Genomic DNA, 11,602 nt, shown 5'->3' with positions numbered 1-11,602 from the left:
CTCAGTGGCAAATATTCTACGCGTGTTTAAGTAGGAAAATTAAGTGCTTATTTGGGCTTCTGATGCTCTCTGCAGCATTAGGACACGAAATGAAAGGCGCAGAAACAAGCCTCAGACCGCAAGTAATGCCGTTATAACAATATCGCGAAGGATGTTAAGACCGTTCTTGGTATCTTGTGATCTCTCAGATATCCTCGCGTGGTTGATTAATGGTGTGCTTGAGGGTGTTGAGCTGCGTTGCTGTTTCCTGCATAAAATGAAAAAAAAAAGACACTCAGTTAACATCTGGAAGCAGACCATCAGTATGAAAGCCTGCACCATGTAAGTAAGTGTTTTTCCTCGTACAGGCTCTTGGGCCACAATCCACCGCCCAGCAGCCAGGCGGCCATGTCCGCAGCCACAAAGCAGGTTGGGACGGCTTTGCTCGAAGGCTTGAGGAAGGACCTCGTCGCCAGGAAGAGCCGCATCCGAGTGGGGGTAAACTCCGACCTGTGTTTCCGCAGAGTTCACCTCTCAAGATTGCCACCATAGAAGCTGCCAGACCTGAAGATTTCATTGTTTGCCTAGTGCAAGAGTTGACTGATAAATAACCAGATTATATGAAATAGCGAGAACCTTGGTTAAGAAGCACTGCTTATGTATCCCGAGGTGAGAGATGCCATGGGACAATGGTGTACACTTTTACAGATGGCGGTAGTATAGCGTACGTAAGGTATAAGGACAGTGCATCACTTGTACTCAGGTGATTCGTGTGAAAAGGTTTCCCCACGTAATTATGGAGGCATGTTGAGAATTAACAAACGTTGATCGCGGAATGGTGGGTGGAGCTAGGCGCAAGGGATACTTCATTTCTGGAATCGTTAGGGAATTCAGCATTCCGAATTCCACAGTGTCACGAGTGTGTCGAGAATACCACAGTCCATGCTTCACCCCTCAGCACGGACGACGCAGTGGCCGACGACCTTCACTTAACGACCGACAGCAGCGGCATGTACGTAGAATTGCCAATGTTAGCAGACAAGCAGCTGTGCTTGAAATAATCGCAGGACTCAATGTGGGACGTGCGACGACCGTATCGGTTCGGAAAGTGTGGCCAAATTTTGCGTCGATGGGCTATAGCAGCAGAAGACCGACGCTAGTACCTTTACTAACAGTACGACATCGCCTGTAGCATCACTCCTGCTCTCGTGATTATAGTTGTTGAACTCCAGACGACTAGAAACATGGTATGGTCAGATGAGTCCCGATTTCAGTTGGTAAGAACTGATGGTGCAGACATCACGATGGTGCAGACACCGTGGAGCCATAGGTCCGAGTTGTCAACAAGGCACTCTGAAAGCTGGTGGTGGATTCAAAATGGTGTGAGCTATGTTCACATGGAATGGACTGGGCCCTCATGACCAACTGAATCATTGACTGGAAATGTTTATCTTCGGCTCCCTAGAGACCATTTTCAGTTATTCATGGACTTCATCTACATCTTTATGATTACTCTGCAATTCACATTTAAGTACTTGGCAGAGGGTTCATCGAATCTCAACCATACTATCTCCCTACCATTCCACTCCCTAACAGCGCGCGGGAAAAACTAACACCTAAACCTTTCTGTTCGAGCTCTGATTTCTCTTATTTTATTTTGATGATCATTCCTACCTATGTAGGTTGGGCGCAACAAAATATTTTCGCATTCGGATGAGAAAGATGGTGACTGAAATTTCGTAAATAGATCTCGCAACTACGAAAAACGTCTTTGCTGTAATTACTTCCATCCCAACTCGCGTATCATATCTGCCACACTTTCTCCACTATTACGTGATAATACAAAACAAGCTGCCCTTTTTTTGCACCCTTTCGATGTCCTCCGTCAATCCCACCTGGTAAGAATCCCACACCGCGCAGCAATATTCTAACAGAGAAGGAACGAGTGTAGTGTAAGCTGTCTCTTTAGTGGACTTGTTGCATCTTCTAAGTGTTCTGGCAATGAAACGCAACCTTTGGCTCGCCTTCCCCACAATATTATCTATGTGGTCTTTCCAACTGAAGTTGTTCGTAATTTTAACACCCAGGTGCTTAGTTGAATTGACAGCCTTGAGAATTGCTCTATTTATAGAGTAATCGAATTCCAACGGATTTCTTTTGGAACTCATGTCGATCACCTCACACTTCATCTTCCCAAACAACGGTGGCATTTTTATGGATGACAGTGCTTCATCTCACTAGTACACGATCGTTCGCGATTCGTTTGACGAACATTCTGGAGAAGTCGAGCGAATAATTTGGCCACCAGATCGCCCGATATCAATCCCATCAAATGTTTATGAGACGTAATCTAGAGGTCAGGTCGCGCACAAAATTATGCACCAGTAACACATTCGCAAGTGTAGACGGCTGTAGAGGCAACGTGGCTCAGTATTTCTGCAGGGGACTTCCAACGACTTGTTGAGTCTATGCCTCGTGGAGCCGCTGCACTAAGCCGGACAAAAGGAGGTCCGACACGATGTTAAGAGGTATCTCTTGACTTTCGCCACCTCGATGTATACTGCCTCAGAAAAAAGTAATCACCTAGAAGACATGGTCGGGTGCCACTGTAACTTTTTACACTTTTACACTACCGGCAGGTTTGTACACTACTGGCCATTAAAATTGCTACACCACGAATATGATGTGCTACAGACGCGAAATTTAACTGACAGGAAGAAGATGCTGTGATATGCAAATGATTAGCTTTTCAGAGCATTCACACAAAGTTGGCGCGGTGGAAACACCTACAACGTGCTGACATGAGGCAAGTTTCCAACCAATTTCTCATACACAAACAGCAGTTGACCAGCGTTGCCTGATGAAACGTTGTTGTGATGCCTCGTGTAACGAGGAGAAATGCGTACCATCACGTTTCCGACTTTGATAAAGATCGGATTGTAGCTTATCGCGATTGCGGTTTATAATATCGCGACATTGGTACTCTCGTTGGTCGGGATCCAATGACTGTTAGCAGAATATGGAATCGGTGGCTTCAGGAAGGTAATACGGAACGCCGTGCTGGATTCCAACGGCCTCGTATCACTAGTAGTCGAGATGACAGGCACCTCATCCGCATGGCTGTAACGGATCGTGCAGCCACGTCTCGATCCCTGAGTCAACAGATGGGGACGTTTGCCAGACAACAACCATCTGCACGAACATTTGGACAACGTTTGCAGCAGCATGGATTATCAGCTCGGAGACCATGGCTGCGGTTACCCTTGACGCTGCATCACAGATATGAGAGCCTGCGATGGAGTACTCAACGTCGAACCTGGGTGAACGAATGTCAAAACGTCATTTTTTCGGATGAATCCAGGTTCTATTTACAGCATCGTGATGGTCGCATCCGTGTTTGGCGACATCGCGGTGAACGCACATGGGAAGAGTGTATTTGTCATCGCCATACTGGTGTCACACCCGGCGTGATGGTATGGGGTGCCACTGGTTACACGTAGTGGACTTTACATTTCAGATGTGTTACGACCCGTGCCTCTACCCTCCATTCGATCCCTGCGAAATCCTACATTTCAGGAGGACAATGCACAACCGCATGTTGCAGGTCCTGTACGGACCCTTCTGGATACAGAAAATGTTCGACTGCTACCCTGGCCAGCACATTCTCCAGATCTCTCACGAACTGAAAACGTCTGGTCAATGGCGGCCGAGCAACTGGCTCGTCACAATACGCCAGTCACTACTCTTCATGATCTGTGGTATCGTGTTGAAGCTGCATGGGCAGCTGATCCTGTACACGCCACCCAAGCTCTGTTTGACTCAATGCCCAGGCGTATCAAGGCCGTTATTACGGCCAGAGGTGGTTGTTTCGGGTACTGATTTCTCAGGGCCTATACATCCAAATTGCGTGAAAATGTAATCGCATGTCAGTTCTAGTCTAATATATTTGTCCAATGAATACCCGTTTATCATCTGCATTTCTTCTTGGTGTAGCAATTTTAATGGCCAGTAGTGTAATTGATTAGAGTTGCAGTGCTCTGCGACACGTAGTATTGACACCATAGTATGTTAGTATTGTACATGTTATTGTTGTTAATGTTACTACCAGGTCTGGTAGAGCATATAAAGTGCTTGGACAGCATCTGATCTTGAATGATAGCAACTAAAGGACGTGGGGAAGCCGCGTACTCGTCTGTGACAGCGTTATCAGCAACTGAAAAGTTTTGTACGTCTCCATGTGGTCGGTTGGTCTAATAGTGCAATCTCCACATTTCTGGAGAATTCAGACATAACAGAACCCTGGTGTTGGACTGCATAGGAGAGTGAGATCAGATATACTTTGCGTCAAGATTCAGGTCGTCCCAAGTCTGACCATCACAAGGGTGGATCACTGTATTGTGGACCAAGCACTTCGTGGCCTCTAGACATCTGCGTCTGCCATCCGACAACGAGTATTGGGCTTCCTAAAAAACTGTGTGCCTTCCCGCACCATTGGTGGGGAATAGCAGCAGCTTGACTAGGAATTTATCGTCCCGTGCCTAGGATGTCGTTATCAGCGCGGCATAAGCGGCTGCGTTTGGAGTGCCGCAGTGAGCACGAAGAATTATATTAATACCTTCAGCTGCTGACGGGCGTTGATATATAACGACGGGGACAAGTGAAAATGTGTGCCCTGACCGAGACTCGAACCCGGGATCTCCTGCTTACGTGACAGATGCTCTACCCACCTGAGCCACCGAGGACACAAAGGTTAGTCCGACTGCAGGGACTAAATCCCTCACTCCTCCCGCGAGACCCACATTCTCACTTTATATGTCCACACACTACATTCATAGTATCCCACCCCAACACATCCATTACTCATGGAAGACATTCTTACCAAGTCCCTTAAGAGTTCGGGGAATATGTGTGCTTCCGCACAGAAGAAGGTAATGGCCGGTATTGCCAGAACTATATATTTATGTGGATACGGTGTCTGTTCTTTCGGACATGTCGCACTGTGTTCATGACAAAGAGTGATTCTGCACTACCCTGGATTACCACCCCCGGTGAGTCTACAGCACGCGTACGGGATAACGTCAAATTTCAAAATCATTCTATTTCACCTATGAAGATATCTCCTTCTTACAATGTGCTGGAGAGGCACAGCTGTGTGCCTCCTCGGGTCAGGGTATGTGGAGCCAATGCGTACGACTTCAGATCGTGGCTGTGGGAACTCAGACAACACGACGCCATGTCACGGTCATCCTGCGTCCACGAGTGTTTCCCGTCAAGCGACATTAGGAATTCTTGTTCAAATGGCTCTGAGCACTATGGGACTTAACATCTGAGGTCATCAGTCCCCTAGAACTTAGAACTACTTAAACCTAACTAAATCTAAGGACATCACACACATCCATGCCGGAGGCAGAATTCGAACCTGCGATCGTAGCGGTCGCGCGGTTCCAGACTGTAGCGCCTAGAACCGCTCGGCCACCTCGGCCGGCTTTTATTGACAGTAATTTCTATAAATATATACGCTTCCATTGCACATAGGCAACTATCCTGGAGTATCAAGCCTCAAGGAAAAACTAATTAAGCATTGTGTTTAATTGGCTTATCGCGTAATATTAAAGAAAGTTTATTTTTTAATCCATCGTGAGCAAGACGGATGTCTTCACGTTGGAATGCGTATGATACTTCTGGTGAACGTGCCTTGAGAAAATTTAGGCGTGGCTTTCAACAAACATACAAGAGAATTTTTAACAAAACATTTCATTTAATTATCAGAATATTCTCTTTCAAAAAAAAGTTACTGGATAATACTAGCATTTCATGCTTATCATTAACGCAAATCATATTCATGTACTAGGAAGTATCAAACACTCCCTCAGTCGTTTCTTCTGTTACGGTTTTCTGTCTGTAATTTTATACCTCACTACTGAGTAGTTTCGAAACATGCATACATAGGTTATCTATCAGTTTCTTACTACACAACAGGATTTGCTGTTTTGAAGGTTGGCCCTGTCACTCATAAATATCTCCCCCCCCCCCTCTTAGAGGAGATGTATAGAGCACAATATATGTAAGACAGTAACTGTTCCAAAATATATCATGAAACATGGCATTATCTGGTGGACTGTTACAGTCATTGTGAGGACAATCAAATATGCAGTCTCGTGACCTGCTAATACAGATCAGCTGCTTACTCTGAACGTTACTTAGTAAGCACCAAACATACCAACAAATAGAATGGTGAAAGGTATACTGTGCTTCTATTGAAAGGACAAATTCTAGTCTTAACTATACAATTTACTTTAAATAAAACCCATTCAATCAAGATGAACAATAAACAAGTTACAATATGCCCAACGGACACATGAAAACATGAAGTAACTACAATAAACTAGTTTTGGTTGCTTAATTCTTCCCAGCTATGAATAACGCGATCTGAGGATCTCTACACGGAATGACTGGCTTCGCTTCCGTACTGAAAACTAGGAGAATCTACTCCAATTGACGTGAAACCTCAGTGGAGAAACTTTTACACCTGATCCCAGCAATGTACACTACCTGACCTTATACATATCGGTGGGTTCCTTCACTGTCTCAGAAAATGAGCTGGTGAAGCGCAGTAATATCGTACACTGTAAACAAGAATGCTGCCCAGCAAAGTTTTCAGTGCGCTGAAACCTAGACCCTCAGAGAGCAGACTACTGTCCACAAACTGCTAAGTCCAAACTCTGTCTAAATAGCTTCAATACCAACAACAAACGTAAGACGAGAACTCACAGTCAAAGGTGGGAACGTCTTAAATAAAAGTGCATAATAGAGAAAGAGCTCGCCCAGATAACCGTGTGCCAGACGCAAGACGAAAACTTCCAGCCCAAGAGGCGAAGTTCACACTTGTTTTAAACTAAGAACAATGTTCAATACGCTAACTAACTCCTGCAGCAGAAGTTCTACCTATCCTGGGGACGCTGACAAAAGTCTTCCCAGTTCGGAGACTCAGACAGAAGCCCGCTTCCCCAAATGTGCTGGCTCTCCAACTCACCGCTCATTAATTCTCCCCTAAGTAAGGACGGGCGAATCATAATCTTAGCACCCCTTGTTCGTACTTCTACTCCCCTCACTCCGGCCGACCACAACCTCAAGTTTGACATCTCCCTTGGAAACATCTATAGCAAATTCTTTCCGCCATCTCGTCGTACAAATACACTAATTGGCAACAGCCATTTAAAATTGTGGGAAACAGGTACAGCGACCGAGAAACCAGTGTCCCCACTGAGTGTTGCACAGCCACACTACATTAAATACGATCAGCCAACATACAAGTGAAATTCAGTTAATAGCACCAAGGTGTATTTGACCATGTAAGTCATCTCCTATAAAACGAAAATCCGCTTATCAAATGACATCAAAACCCAATCTAAGTACATATCGAAGTGTGGGTCGAAAGAATCGTAACGGGCAAAATCTTGCCACTTTCTTTTTTATTTTTTTGTCTTTTGTTTTTTGTGTCACCAATCTTCTGACTGGTTTTATGCACCCCGCCACGAATTCCTCTCCTGTGCCAACCTCTTCATCTCAGAGCAGCATCTGTAACCTACGTCCTTAATTATTTACTGTCTTCCTCCACAATTTTTGCCCTGTACAGCTCCCTCTAGTACCATGAAAGTCATTACCTGATGTCTTAACAGATGTCCAACCATCCTGTCCCTTCTCCTTGTCAGTGTTTTCCACATATTCCTTTCCTCTCCGATTCTGCGCAGAATCTCCTCATTCCTTACATTATCAGTCCATTGAACTTTCGACATTCCTCTGTAGCACCACGTCTCAAACGCTTCGATTCCCTTCTTTTCCTGTTTATCTACAGTCCATGTTTCGCAACCATACAATCCTGTGCCGCAATCGTACATTCTCGACAATTTCTTCCTCAGATTAAGACCTATGTTTGATACTAGTAGACGTCTCTTGCCAGGAAAGCCGTTTTTACCACTGTTAATCTTCTTTTGATGTCATTGCTTCGTCCGCCATTGGTTACTTTGCGGCCTATGTTGAATTTCAGACCCACCATACTTGCTCCGGACACTGCGAGAGGGCTGTACAAGCAATGATCACACGCACGGCACAGCGGACACACCAGGAACCGCGGTGTTGGCCGTCGAATGGCGCTAGCTGCGCAGCATTTGTGCACCGCCGCCGTCAGTGTCAGCCAGTTTGCCGTGGCATACGGAGCTCCATCGCAGTCTTCAACACTGGTAGCATGCCGCGACAGCGTGGACGTGAACCGTATGTGCAGTTGACGGACTTTGAGCGAGGGCGTATAGTGGGCATGCGGGAGGCCGGGTGGACGTACTGCCGAATTGCTCAACACGTGGGGCGTGAGGTCTCCACAGTACATCGATGTTGTCGCAGTGGTCGGCGGAAGGTGCACGTGCCCGTCGACCTGGGACCGGACCGCAGCGACGCACGGATGCACGCCAAGACCGTAGGATCCTACGCAGTGCCGTAGGGGACCGCACCGCCACTTCCCAGCAAATTAGGGACACTGTTGCTCCTGGGGTATCGGCGAGGACCATTCGCAACCGTCTCCATGAAGCTGGGCTACGGTCCCGCACACCGTTAGGCCGTCTTCCGCTCACGCCCCAACATTGTGCAGCCCGCCTCCAGTGGTGTCGCGACAGGCGTGAATGGAGGGACGAATGGAGACATGTCGTCTTCAGCGATGAGAGTCGCTTCTGCCTTGGTGCCGATGATGGTCGTATGCGTGTTTGGCGCCGTGCAGGTGAGCGCCACAATCAGGACTGCATACGACCGAGGCACACAGGACCAACACCCGGCATCATGGTGTGGGGAGCGATCTCCTACACTGACCGTACACCTCTGGTGATCGTCGAGGGGACACTGAATAGTGCACGGTACATCCAAACCGTCATCGAACCCATCGTTCTACCATTCCTAGACCGGCAAGGGAACTTGCTGTTCCAACAGGACAATGGACGTCCGCATGTATCCCGTGCCACCCAACGTGCTCTAGAAGGTGTAAGTCAACTACCCTGGCCAGCAAGATCTCCGGATCTGTCCCCCATTGAGCATGTTTGGGACTGGATGAAGCGTCGTCTCACGCGGTCTGCACGTCCAGCACGAACGCTGGTCCAACTGAGGCTCCAGGTGGAAATGGCATGGCAAGCCGTTCCACAGGAATACATCCAGCATCTCTACGTACGTCTCCATGGGAGAATAGCAGCCTGCATTTCTGCGAAAGGTGGATATACACTGTACTAGTGCCGACATTGTGCATGCTCTGTTGCCTGTGTCTATGTGCCTGTGGTTCTGTCAGTGTGATCATGTGATGTATTTGACCCCAGGAATGTGTCAATAAAGTTTCCCCTTCCTGGGACAATGAATTCACGGTGTTCTTATTTCAATTTCCAGGAGTGTACTTCGCGACCGTAAGTCCTGATGTTACGTTTCTCGCTATTCTCGTGTTTGCCGCTTCTCATTACTTTCGACTTTCTTAGATATGATCTCAATCCATCGTCTGTACTCATTAGACTGTTTATTCCATTCCGCATATCATGTAATTCTTCTTCACTTTCACTCAGGATAGCACAGCCACCAGTGAATCGTATCATTGATATCCTTTTACTTGAATTTTAATCCCACAATTAAACTTTTTTTGTTTCCAATATTGCTTCATCGATGCCATCTTACAAGTACAATAAAATAAAACCTATGATAACTAATTGCGGAAGTCTCTTTACTGTTGTCTTTGGTTTATCAGATTCATACAGTTTCAACTGATGCTGCAATTTCATTGTACCTATTATGTAGTCATACTTTAGGGCGGAGTCTGCTACGTTCGTTAGCACACGTGTAATTCATCACAACTCCTGAAGAGTTAACGTTATTTTTTGTGTTGTGGCGTTATGTGGTAGCATGGTATACTCTTATTTCTAATCACTGCACTGTTCTCAGTACCGCAGATCGGATGCTTATAAGTCATATCTTAAATTCACTTCGCCTTTCGGATTTTCAGGACTCCTTTCACACAACATTTTTTATGCTCCAGTCCAAAGACGCAGTCAATACCTTCGCTGCGCAGTGCCGATGGTACTGTTACCGACGACTGTGCCGCTAAAGCGGAGTTATTGAACGCAGTTTTCCGAAATTCCTTCACCAGGGAAGACGAATAGAATATTCCAGAATTTTAAACACGAACATCTGCTAGCATGAGTTTCTTAGAAGTAGATACCTTAGGGGCTTCGAAGCAACTCAAATCGCCTGATACGGGCAAGTCTTCAGGTCCAGATTGTATACCGATTAGGTTCCTCTCAGATTACGCTGATACAATAGCTCCCTACTTAGCACTCATATGCAACCGCTCGCTCACCGATAGATCTGTACCTACAGATTGGAAAATTGCGCAGGTCGCACCAGTGTTTAAGAATGGTAGTAGGTGTAATCCATCTAACTACAGAGCTATATCATTGACGTCGGTTTGCAGTAGGGTTTTGGAGCGTATACTGTATTCAAACATTATGAATCACCTCGAAGGGAACGATCTATTGGTACGTAATCAGCATGGCTTCAGAAAACATCGCTCTTGTGCAACGCAGCTAGCTCTTTATTCGCACGAAGTAATGGCCGCTATCGACAGGGGATCTCAAGTTGATTCCGTATTTCTAGATTTCCGGAAAGCTTTTGACACCGTTCCTCACAAGCGACTTCTAATCAAGCTGCGGTCCTATGGGGTATCGTCTCAGATGTGCGACTGGATTCGTGATTTCCTGTCAGGAAGGTCGCAGTTCGTAGTAATACATGGCAAATCATCGAGTAAAACTGAAGTGATATCATGTGTTCCCCAGGGAAACGTCCTGGGACCTCTGCTGTTACTGATCTATATAAATGACCTGGGTGACAATGTGAGCAGTTCTCTTAGGTTGTTCGCAGGTGATACTGTAATTTACCGTCTAGTAAGGTCATCCGAAGACCAGTATCAGTTGCAAAGCGATTTAGGAAAGATTGCTGTATGGTGTGGCAGGTGGCAGTTGACGCTAAATAACGAAAAGTGTGAGGTGATCCACATGAGTTCCAAAAGAAATCCGTTGGAATTCGATTACTCGATAAATAGTACAATTCTCAAGGCTGTCGATTCAACTGAGTACCTGGGTGTTAAAATTACGAACAACTTCAGTTGGAAAGACCACATAGATAATATTGTCGGGAAGGCGAGCCAAAGGTTGCGTTTCATTGGCAGGACACTTAGAGGATGCAAAAAGTCCACTAAAGAGACAGCTTACACTACACTCGTTCGTCCTCTGTTAGAATATTGCTGCGCGGTGTGGGATCCTTACCAGGTGGGATTGACGGAGGACATCTAAAGGGTGCAAAAAAGGGCAGCTCGTTTTGTATTATCACGTAATAGGGGAGAGAGTGTGACAGATATGATATGCGAATTGGGATGGAAGTCATTACAGCAAAGACGTTTTTCGTCGCGGCGAGATCTTTTTACGAAATTTCAGTCACCAACTTTCTCTTCCGAATGCGAAAATATTTTGTTGAGCCCAACCTACATAGGTAGGAATGATCATCAAAATAAAATAAGACAAATCAGATCTCGAACAGAAAGGTATAGGTG

The sequence above is a fragment of the Schistocerca gregaria genome, chromosome 8 (assembly GCF_023897955.1).
Source record: "Schistocerca gregaria isolate iqSchGreg1 chromosome 8, iqSchGreg1.2, whole genome shotgun sequence".
Lineage (NCBI taxonomy): Eukaryota > Metazoa > Arthropoda > Insecta > Orthoptera > Acrididae > Schistocerca > Schistocerca gregaria.
The sequence above is the reverse complement of the archived record's forward strand: the minus strand, read 5'-3'. Positions refer to the sequence as shown.